General features: G+C 43.0%; 1 non-coding gene across 1 annotated transcript in view; it reads left to right on the top strand.

The window, feature by feature from the left end:
• The window catches only part of LOC100825878, a 37,144-nt gene extending 26,541 nt beyond the window's left edge, over window positions 1–10,603 (top strand). Inside the window, exons 4-6 of the transcript XR_002962500.1 lie at window positions 1,124–1,269; window positions 7,970–9,971; window positions 10,006–10,603. This is a non-coding gene — a transcript (putative disease resistance RPP13-like protein 3). The remainder of the gene's footprint in view (window positions 1–1,123; window positions 1,270–7,969; window positions 9,972–10,005) is intronic.
• The last annotated feature ends 1,319 nt before the right edge of the window (window positions 10,604–11,922 follow it).

Genomic DNA, 11,922 nt, shown 5'->3' on the forward strand with positions numbered 1-11,922 from the left:
GCAATGCCTGCGTTCCAGAAATCCACTGAGATATTCTTTTGTTTTGGTAATAAAAGAGCATTCGGTATGTCATATTCGCGCGTCTAGATGATTGGATGATCTTAGTTGCGTCTAGATGATAATTGATCGCATCAAGGCCATACCTGACAATCCAGGAGCCTGGTGCGAAATCTAATATTAGGTGCGAAACAATGAATTGTGAAAACAAAAATCGTATTGCATCTAGCGTATTGGCCATAATTTCCTCTAAGAGTTACACCTTGCTAAATGACAAGTCTTAATCTATCATTTAGTAAGAACATGTCATTCTTCTACTGCTCTTTTTGTTACAAAATCTTCACTTAAATTTTAAGACACAAGTTCTCCAGAATATCATTTTCAAGTCTATCCTAGTTTCATTTTAGAAAATCTTTTCTCTCTACGGATACAACAATCGCTAGACGAGTCGTGTACCAAGCATAGCTGGGGTGGTTAGCAGGGTGGCTATAGCCGTGCCCACGAAGGATCAAACCGCAGGTTTGATGCCTATTTGTCTCATTGAGGCGGATTACTCCTTCATTGGTAGGTGATATACCCCTGTTGATAGCGAGGTGCTTCTAGTGACTTCGTTAAGTTAAGCTCCGTCACTCTGGTCGTGTGTGTGTCTGTGCCTGTGCACGTCTACAAGTTGTACTTGTTGTTTCTAAAAATAAATCTCTAGAATGAAATCTTAGGAGTACACTGACATACAAAGAACCTAGGTGCCTAGGAGGCAGGCGTGGGAGTGGTTAGTTGGTTACATGGCTCAGTTAACATATTACTCCATAATGCTTTATACTTAATATCTTAAATAGTACTTATCAAATGATGCTTAAGCAAATTTTTAGGGCCCTGCTTGCACTCCTGTGTACATGCTTGGATAGCATACTCTTTCATCAGGTTTTGCATGACAATTCAAATATCATCTTACAAATCAAATCTTTCAGATTGTAGGAATTGAAAAACAATGGGAATAGGAAAACACAGGATTAGTTATCGAATTAGATTGACTGCAACACAGAGATACCTGCACTAATTTTCTTTTTAATTTCAGCACCAAGTTAGTGTTGATGGGCTACAAATTAACATATTATAAATTATGCAGATTGTTGTGCGTCATGGGCTGTCAAATCAGATACTGAAGATCAATGAAAGGATCGATGAACTCAATCAGAACAAGGAAACATATGCCATTGAGAGTTTTCCTTCTGAAACATGGAATTCATCATCAACTGTTTCTGATCATGAGTGGTATGCTAATTCTATATCTATTTATTTATTTATTTGTTTGTTTACTTGTACTTGTCTACTTGAGGTTGAGGTAATTTCTCTTGTTCTTATTTGTGTACCACCATGTTTTTTCTTCTTATTTAATTAACTAGATGATGCCCCGTACGTTGTTGCGGAAATTTTTAGTTAACATGAAGAGTATTCAAAATTGAAAACATATAATAAAATTGTACATTCTTCACTTAGTAGGGATAGCTTGATGGAAGTAACATGCATGCATGTGCAAAAGTATGAGTTTTCCGCTAAATAGGTGTGAACAAATTAGTTATTGTTATGAACGCGATAAGCAAGAACGAAGAACGAAGAAGAATCACAGCACAAGGACACACGGATTTAACGTGGAAAACCCCCTCAAACAACGAGAGGGAAAACCACGGGCGCCAACCAGCGAAACTTCACTATATGGAGAGTGTTTACACAACGCCGGGGAGATTTTACAGATGCAACTCGTCCCCAAAACAGCGGCCACAAGGGATATATATAACAGGAAGATTATGTCAAATCAGATCCGTATCAGGGACCCCGGAAGTTCCGGGCTTGTTCTGGGACAAACTCTGCAGTCTTCACGCGAAGTTCCAGTAGCATCACGGAGGTGAGCCAGAGGTTGGGCGGATTTGGATCACAACTTCAACAAACTCCACCTTGAGACAAATTCCTCCTTGTAGCATGAACATCAACAACTCCTGAATCAACAAAGAAAAAACACTTTCGGCGCCAAAAGCCACTAGGGGCTAAACAGTTATACCAACTAAGCTTGAGCATAGCTCAAACTTAGCAATACTAACAGGCTTTGTCATCGTATCAGCAGGATTATTATGAGTGCTGATCTTGCATACCTTCAATTTACCTTGTGCAGCAACGTTGCGAACAAAATGGTACTTGACATCAATGTGCTTGGTTCTCTCATGGAGCATCTGATCCTTAGCAAGGTAAATAGCACTTTGACTGTCACAAAACAGGTTAATGCAAGAAACATCTGACAAAGCTCAGCATATAAACCCTTCAACCAAACATTGCAAGCTTCAGCTATAGCCATATATTCTGCTTCGGTTGTAGATTGAGCAACAACTGGTTGCAGTGTTGCCTTCCAACTCACAGCACATCCACCTACCGTGAACACATAACCTGTGAGGGATCTCCTCTTATCCAAGTCGGCAGCAAAATCTGAATCCACATAGCCAGCGAGTCCCTCATCAGTCTTGCCAAACTTCAAGCAAGCATTGGATGTGCCACGGAGGTACCTGAAAATCCACTGAACAGCTTTCCAATATTCTTTCCCGGGATTAGCCATGTAACGACTGACCAAGCTTAGAGCATATGATAAATCAGGACGTGAACAAACCATGACATACATCAAGGAACCAACAGCACTAAAATAGGGAACTCGTGACATATACTCAATATCTTCATCAGAAGTAGGACTTGCAACGCTGACAACTTGAAATGAGAAACAATAGGAGTACTAACACAGTTTGCATCATGCATATTAAAACGATGAAGTAATTTGTCAATGTAACTTTGCTGACCAAGAAATAGCAATCTAGATTTTCTGTCCCTTTTAATTTACATACCTAGGATTTTCTTAGCAGCACCAAGATCTTTCATCTCAAATTCACTACTTAGTTGTATCTTCAAAGTAGTGATTACTTTCATGCTCTTGGCAGCAATTAACATATCATCAACATATAACAGCAAGTATATAGGTGATCCATCAACAAATTTAATGTAGACACAACTGTCATACTGAGATCTACTAAAGCCACGTGAGATCATAAATAAATCAAACATTTTATACCACTGTTTAGGAGATTGTTTCAAACCATAGAGAGACTTCTTTAACTTACACACAAATTCCTCTTTATCAGGAACTATGAACCCTTCAGATTGGTCCATGTATATTTCCTCCTCAAGCTCTCCATGCAAAAATGCAGTCTTCACATCTAACTGCTCAAGCTCAAGATCATGCATAGCAACAATACCAAAGAAAGTACGGATGGAACTATGATTTACCACTAGAGAGAACACATCATTATAATCAATACTTGGTATTTGACTGAAACCTTTTGCCACTAACCTTGCCTTAAATCTCATAGGCTCATTAGGAGACAAGCCCTCCTTTCTCTTGAAGATCCACTTGCAGCGAACAGCCTTCTTTTCTTTAGGCAAGGGCACAACATCCCATGTGACATTCTTCTCAAGAGATTGCATCTCCTCTTGTATGGCAGACAACAACTTCACACGGTCGCCGGAAACAACAGCTTCATTATATGTGGCCGGTTCACTATCATGCTCCACCTGTTCTGCACAACTCAAAGCATAATAAACAAGATCGCACTCTTCAATTAAACATGGGCGTGGACCTTTGTTCCTCTTTGGGCGGTCAGCTGCAATAGACCGTGTGGGTTGCTGCAAAACAGGTGGTGAGGGTGGAACAATATCATCATTATTGTCATCATTGTTCCCATCATCATTACCATGATCAACCTGAGCATCATCGTTGTCAACAATCATCAACGTGCTCCTCCTGCATTCTAAGTCTATCCTCTTCAATGCGAGAGGCATCAGTGGACAAACTATCATGATACATAACTTCTTCATTAAAGACAACATTCCTACTCAGCAAAATCTTTTTAGCTTCAGGATTCTACAACCCGAAAGTTTTAACTCCAGAACCATAGCCAAGAAATATGCACTTAACAGCTCTAAGCTCTAGCTTTTCATTATCAACATGAGCATAAGCGGTGCAACCGAAAACTCTTAATTGTGAATAATCAGCAGGTTTACCAGACCACACCTCAATGAGAGTTTTCTTGTCAAGTGGAATAGAAGGTGACCTTTTCATGAGGTAGCATACGGTGGAAGCTGCCTCAGTCGAAAAACGCCTGCCCAAACCTGCATTGGACAACATGCAACGTGCCCTTGAGATGATGGTTCTATTCATGTGTTCAAACACGCCATTTTGTTGTGGAGTACGGACAACCGTGAAGTGCCTAACAACACCATTGTTGCTGCAAAACTCATCAGAAACAAATTCACCACCATTGTCAGTACGCAAAAAAAATTCAGTTTGCTTTTCTACTATAGCTTTCCAGTTCTTGAACACACCAAAAACATCAGATTTATGTTTCAGAAAATAAGGCCAAACTTTTCTTGAGTAATCATCAATAATGGTAAGCATGTAATTAGCACCACCACTAGAAGTCTTACGAGAGGGTCTCCAAACATCAGCATGCACATAATCTAATATGCCTTTGGTGGTATGAACGGAAGAAATGAACTTAACCCTTTTGTGCTTACCATAAACGCAGTGCTCACACAACTCAATCTTACTCAAGTCACAGCCATTGATCGGCTCTCTCTTGACCAACTCTGCCATCCCATGTTCACTCATATGCCCAAGACGCATATGCCACAGATTCGTTTTTGCACAATCATCAGAATCATTAGGTGTAACGGCAGCAGCAAAACCAGGCAAAGTGCTACCTCTAAGAACATATCATTTGGCAGAATTCATATCACCTATCATGTGAATGAGAGAACCTCTAGATACTTTTAAAAGTCTACGCCCTCCGGCGTACTTGTACCCGTCACAATCCATGATACTAAGTGAGATCAAATTTCTTGCCATGCTTGGTATGTGCTTCACCTCTTTCAACGTGCGTGTCATGCCATCATGGGTCTTGATCTGAACGGACCCAACGCCAACAATATGACAAGGATTGTCATTGCGCACATGCACAAAATCTCCAGTCTGCACGGACTCATAAGAACTGAACCAATCCTTGTTACAAAAAAAATGAAAAGAACATGTTGTATCCAGAATCCATTCATCATCACTGGAAGCACAAACAGCAAGGACAACGAGGCATTCACCCTCGGAGCTGTCGGTAGAAACGACAGCGGCCTTACCATTACCATCGGACTTGTCTTTCGGTTTGTAGGTACCGTTCCTTTTCTCCTTGTTCTGCAGTTTATAACAATCCTCAATAACATGATTATTTTTCTTACAATACATGGAGAACTTATCTTTTCCTTGGGACTTTGAACGAGTTTTTCCGTCCCGGCTCTTCTCTCGGTTGCCGTAGTTGTTATTCCTCTACTCGGTCCTACCACGAAACTGCAGAGCTTCTACCTTTGAGGACGACCCATCGGCCTGCACCATAGACTTCATCTTCTCTTTCTGTCTGAGTGCTTCTAAAATCTCATTAAGGGTTAGAGAGTCATGGCTATAAAGAATTGAATCGCGGAAATTTGTATAGGAACTAGGCAACGAGCATAAGAGTAAGATGGCTAAATCCTCATCATCATACTTAACCTCCAAAGCTTGCAAGTCAGAAACTATCTCTCAAAAAACAGTTATATGAGATATTACCGATCCACCTTCTTGCAGTTTATGGGTGAACAACTTCATCATTACATGCATCTTACTGGTTAGATCTTTAGGCATGCAGATCGATTCCAGTTTCAGCCACAGGGCTGCTGCGGATTTCTCCTCCAACACTTCTTGCAAAATATTATTGGATAGATGAAGTTGAATCAATGACAAAGCCTTACGATCTTTGCGTTTCTCTTCGGCAGTCCACTCCTTTGCATCCTTCTTGCCGAAGGAATCAAGTGCTTCATCCAGATATGAAGTTTGGGCGAGAATCGCCCGCATCTTCATTTGCCACAACGAGAATCGTGTGGTATAGTCCAGCTGCGGCAGATCGAACTTCAAGGTAGACCTGTCGCAAACCCTAGGCGGAATCTGGGGCTCTGATACCACTTGTTATGAACGCGACAAGCAAGAACGTAGAACGAAGAAGAAATCACAGCACAAGGACACATGGATTTAACGTGGAAAACCCTCTCAAACAACGAGAGAGAACAACCACGGGTGCCAGCCAGCGAAACTTCACTATATGGGGAGTGTTTACACAACGCCAGGGAGTTTCTACAGATGCAACTCATCCCCAAAATGGCGGCCACAAGGGGTATATATAACAGGAAGATTATGTCAAATCAGATCCGTATCGGGGACCCCGGAAGTTTCGGTCGGAGGCCGGAAGTTCCGGGCTTGTTCCGGGACAAACTCCGCAGTCTTCACGGGAAGTTCCAGCATCACGGAGGTGAGCCGGAGGTTGGGCGGAAGTTCCGCCCCACCGGAAGTAGACCGGAAGTTCCGGTCCTGGGAGAATTTGGATCACAACTTCAACAATTATATGATGTGGCATGCTTGCATGTTTATAGAAACAAGTAATTTGTTGCTTCTACTTAGATATAGAAGATTGTGGCTCTTATTTGCTTTGCATTTTCCTTTCTTTTGCCACTGGTACATTTTTTCGAGAACATGGAAACAAGCATTTGCGTATCATTTCATTAAGGCGAGAAGCAAAAATAGGTAAAATAATTTGTCCAAGGCACAAAACACCAAGAGCTGGCAGAATTTCGGCCCCAAGCATCCCACAACATGGCCCATAGTGGCTCATGCAAACAATGATGGTAGCACTACGCCAACGTTCCGCCTCTGCCTTGATGCTATCAGCGACAGCAAGCAGATCACTGCTCTCCCCTTGAAAGATTCTGCCATTTCTCTCCCTCCAAATCGACCACATAGTTAGAGCAAGCCCAGGTCCTTGTGCTTCGGCTTAGAAGATCGCTTATGCCTAGCCAGCGACCAATCTCCCAGGGAGTCGCTCAACATCAGAGGTCTAACATTATGCCCATCCCAGCTTAGGATGAGGGGCCACAGTTGCTTTTCCCAGGAGCAACGCTGAAAAGGTGGCCGACTATTTACGGCTCCCTAGAGCAAAGGGGCAGACCATGTGGTGGTGGTGGCAAGCCTATAAGCATTTGAGAGGTGCCTTGACTTTCCAGAGGATTTTGTGAAAGGGGAACCACGTTCTCCCTAGGGAAAAGGCACGATAAGCCCATTGTGTGGAGTACTTTAGATCAGCGGTCCAATGCCAGAGGATCTCATCCTTCTAGCCAGCTACAAGGGGATTGCATTTGCGGCAGCCTAAATTCCATAGCATAAGGTAATCCACCAACATAGGCATGGTGAGTGTCCTGGAGATATATCGCACCCACGTATTTGGCTGCTGGTGCCTGAGAAACCGTTCTATCAAATGAACTCCTAGTAGTTTATTTCTAGGTTTGGAATATTACTGTCATATCATGTACCTTGAATTTGTGTGTGATGTTACTGTGCATATAGATGTCGGCGTAACCACTTATTTAATTATGCAGTACATCCCTTGTGAAAAAATAATAATTTGATTATGTAGTCCAATTACTAAGAAAACTATATGATTAGTTAGTCTGGCTTGTAAATAACCTTTCCATCTATCAATGCATCGAGGCGCAAAGTTTTAAATTTGTGAGTAACTTTAATATTTTACTCCACAGGACTGAAAAAATTCCAGTAGCCTAGGTCGTACAGCAAAACATGTCTATTGATAAACCGTAGGAGACACCATAGAGTGTCACTTTTAATGTCATGTATATTGGCAATTAGAGGGATCCCTAGCAAATGCCAAGCATATTTACTGCCCTCTAGTAAACTGTCTATTGAATTAGAAAACATGTTTGATACTTGATGTTCTAAATCGATGTGTCTTCTAAAAAATAAGCACATTTTAGTTCAATATTTGCAGTTAATACTGATCGATTGGTACTGCAGGTACGAGGATGGATATGTTGCAGACTCCAGACAAAGTGAATTTGCAACCCTCAAAGACCAAATCATTAACAAAGAGACAAATGTTTCTCACCGTGCTGTCCTCTCAATTTTGGGATAGTGTAGCATTGGAAAGAAAACACTTGCAAGGAAGCTGTACAATGACCCTGATATTACGAGACACTTTGAGCTGCATGCATGGGTATGTCTTCCACCACACATCAGGTTTACAGACTATGTAGAGATTATGTACAAGCAGGTCAACTCAGAGGTCCCAGAAGCATCTGAACGAGTTGATAATGTATCGTTGGCACCTGGTGAGGGAGAAACCACCAGTAAAGAGCGCAAACTTCGACAACAAATGCAGAACAGGTGGTACCTAGTTGTTCTTGATGGTTTTGTCTATATCAATGATTGGAACTCTTTGGTCGATGTCCTTCCAGATGACAACAATGGCAGTCGTATCTTGCTTACGACACGCCTAAATCTGAAGGAAATCAATCATATGGACCCATGACTTGCTCCCGTTGAGTTGCATTGTCTTGAAACCATACATGGTCAACAGTTGTTTTGCCGACAAGTTTTTGGAGCAAAGGAACCTCCACAAATCTACAAGTGCAAATCTTACTATGACAAAGTTCACAATATATCGACAGGTCTTCCGCTAGCCATCATTGTGCTTGCTGGAGTATTACGATCAAAGTTGATTCCCATGGAGTGGGATGATGTCCTTGGGCAACTCGAGACCAATGGTCAACCCAAACCAGTTGGAAGCATATGGTCTTTAGCTTTTGATGATCTGCCACACCACCTAAAGTCATGTTTCCTCTACTTTGCATCCATGTCAAAAAATATCATTGTTTACCCAGATCGTTTGGTGCGTCTGTGGATCGCGGAGGGTTTTGTAGTGCCAAAGAAGGGAAAAACTCTGGAGGAAGTTGGATTTGACTACCTGAAGGACCTGGTCTCAAGAGGGTTGGTCCAGGTGATGGAGAAGGATGCTGGAGGAGGGATCAAGCTGGTAGCCATCCACAATCTACTCCATGACTTTGTGGAGTCGGAAGCACAGGACTCTGGTTTCCTTGAAATCCACCACCACGCCAATGTCCTAAACCCAAATGCAGTGCGCCGTCTTGCTGTACACAACTACATGGAGTCATTTGTCAGTATACCTAATGAATTCCCTAAGCTGCGTTCTCTCCTCTATGATTTTGCAGAAGACCAACGTAGCAGCTCAATATATGAAACCCCTCAACCTCAGACACTATGGGGAAACTTCGCTGAGCTGTGCTTGAGAGCATGTGGAATTTCTGAGAGTGTTGGACTAAAGACTATTCATGGGCTGCACTTCATAGAGGGCTCCAGGTTCCTACGTGTCATCGATCTGAATGGTCTGAAGATCCAAATGCTGCCAAATGAGATTGGAAGCATAATCCACTTAAGGTACCTTGGCATTAGAAACAGCAACTTGGAGGAGCTCCCTTCATCCATTTCAAAGCTGGACAATCTCCAGACATTAGATGTAAGGAGAACAAACGTGAGAAGAGTCGATGATGGATTTTGGGAAATTGAAACTCTGAGGCATGTGCTTGCTGAGAAAATTTCATTGCCCAATTGCACAGTCTCCTTAAACAATTTGATGACTCTCGATGGTGTGGAGCCTTCAAATCCATGGCATGGGCAAATATGTCCCTTGAACTACATGATTTGTCTCCGGTCTCTGTCTTTGTCTGGCCTTTCAGAAACCCATACTAAAGCGCTTTCAGCTGCTCTCAGGAAAATGGAATTCCTAGTTAACCTTAAGTTATCTGGTGAAGTCCTTCCGTCTACAATGTTCACCGACTCAAGCATGCGCCACCTCCAGGTCCTAATTCTACATGGCAAGCTAGAAGACCTTCACACTTCACCTAGTGACCGACATGTAATGCATTGTTGAGATGGAACTTTTATATGGCTCATATAGTGGGACAACACTGAACTTTCTATTCACTCGTGGGATCCGGGCGGTCCGGGGGGGGGGGGGGGGGGGAGGGGGGGGGCCTTAAAAAGCTAAAGCTTCAAAATCTTTGCACCCTGAAGCAGTTGGTAGTAAAGCCTGGATCCATGCCGATGCTTTCGATCCTAGCCATGTATGATTGCAGCAGCTTGAAGGTTCTCAATGGTTTGACTGCCTTGGAACACCTCCAAGAATTAGCAGTCTACAACATGGAAGCAATCATCGAAACTATAAAACTTATGGACAAGAAGCTTCTAGGCAAGATCAAATGCCTAACTACCCCAACCAATGTAGACCGAGGGCGAGGAGTACTTGAGGGTTCCTGGCTCAGAAGGTTGGAGAGGCCAGCTCATAGGCTATGTGTCAACCCAGCTCCTGAACCATTACGCAGTGCCTTGGGGAATTTTGTTCCCGGTGCGGGGAAAGCAATTGATGACATTCAGGTAGATTACAGTTCTGGCGGTGCATGGATCAGGTCGTTGCAGGTGTACCTTATTTACAGATCTGTGAGGAAGAAGCATGCCTTTAATGTTGTTTGCTTGGTGATTCCATATGGTGTTGTGCTTTCCATGAGTGAAGATCTTCTGGTTACTTAATATGCCGATGAAGATGGTTGGTGATTATGCTTGTAGGTTTTGTCATGCTGATGGATCTGTCCTGCATCTGTTTTCTACTCCCTCCGTCCCATATAGTGACTTTCTATTACCGATAAAAAAAAAGTGACTTTCTATTACCGATAAAAATAAGTGACTTTCTATTAATGTATCTAGACGTGTTTTATGCATAGATACATCCATATTTGAGCAAATTTGAGTCACTTAATATAAAACAGAGGGATAATATGGGACAGAGGGAGTACTTTTATTTGGCTGTGTGGCATCTGGCTATGTTTGGGGCAGGGGTATTGTGTATGGCGATTGAGTCCTTTGAGACCCAACTGATTTTCACATTTCCTTAGATGGTTGTTGGCCATGTAATACGAATAGCCGGTTATCTTGTCGGCCTCATTGCATAGATGAACTACCGTACTTTCCTTTTATTTTAACTTGTTCTACGACCTCGAATGCATGTTCCGTCATTGTTTGCGGTAATGGAATCCGGCCGCATGCTTTTTAGGCATTTGGAGAAATAAAGTATGTATTTTATATTTTGTCATTACATTTTCGCCAGACAATTCCGAGTTCAGTTGGCACGCCAACGACATTTGGCTGGTGTTTGGATCATGACCAATAAATTGGCCAGCCCAGCCCACCCCAAAGTAGCCCATGCATTTCTCGCCAATATGCGGGCGAGTGGAGGGCGGTGGAATCCTTCGCCAAATTGGCAGCCAAATCCGCGGTCGCCGTCGCAGGTGCTGGGTGGTCGCCGGTGTTGGTTAAGTACAAAAATGGAACCAACGGAACTCCAGCAACACGACGGCTCCGTCAGCTTGTCCGGGAGCGCACCGGACGGCTGGCGGAGGTGCTGGCCGAAGGCTTGCACAGCCGTATAGGGGAATGGCCGGAGTCTAAGAAGAACATGAAATTTTGGCGACATGGTCAATGGATCTGGAAATCGATCGAGGCATCTTGTTTCTGGGGATGTGGAGAGGCTCCAATGCGATGGAATAGGGTAGTTGTGTCTCCATCGCCGGTCTTCAACCACGGCAGCCGCGCGTACAAGGGAATGGCCGGAATTGACAGCCACGGAAGAGAGGTAGACAGGAGACATCCTGCATGGCGGCAGGAGCACCTCTGGTCGAAAAGAGGACTACAGGATTTCCCAGTATACCAATACGTTGTTTCCCAAAGAAGATGAAGCGTGATTTACTTCTTGTCTCTTTTAATTGGTGATGTATATCCAGCTGTAGAAAAAGGGGAACAGGGAAACAGCGCCAATCTTTTAATTACTCCAACGCACGCGCCCGCTGATTCATGCTGCTTCCCTTTTTCTACAACTTGATTTACATACCATGTTTTTT

Source organism: Brachypodium distachyon, chromosome 1 (assembly GCF_000005505.3).
Source record: "Brachypodium distachyon strain Bd21 chromosome 1, Brachypodium_distachyon_v3.0, whole genome shotgun sequence".
Classification (NCBI taxonomy): Eukaryota; Viridiplantae; Streptophyta; class Magnoliopsida; order Poales; family Poaceae; genus Brachypodium; species Brachypodium distachyon.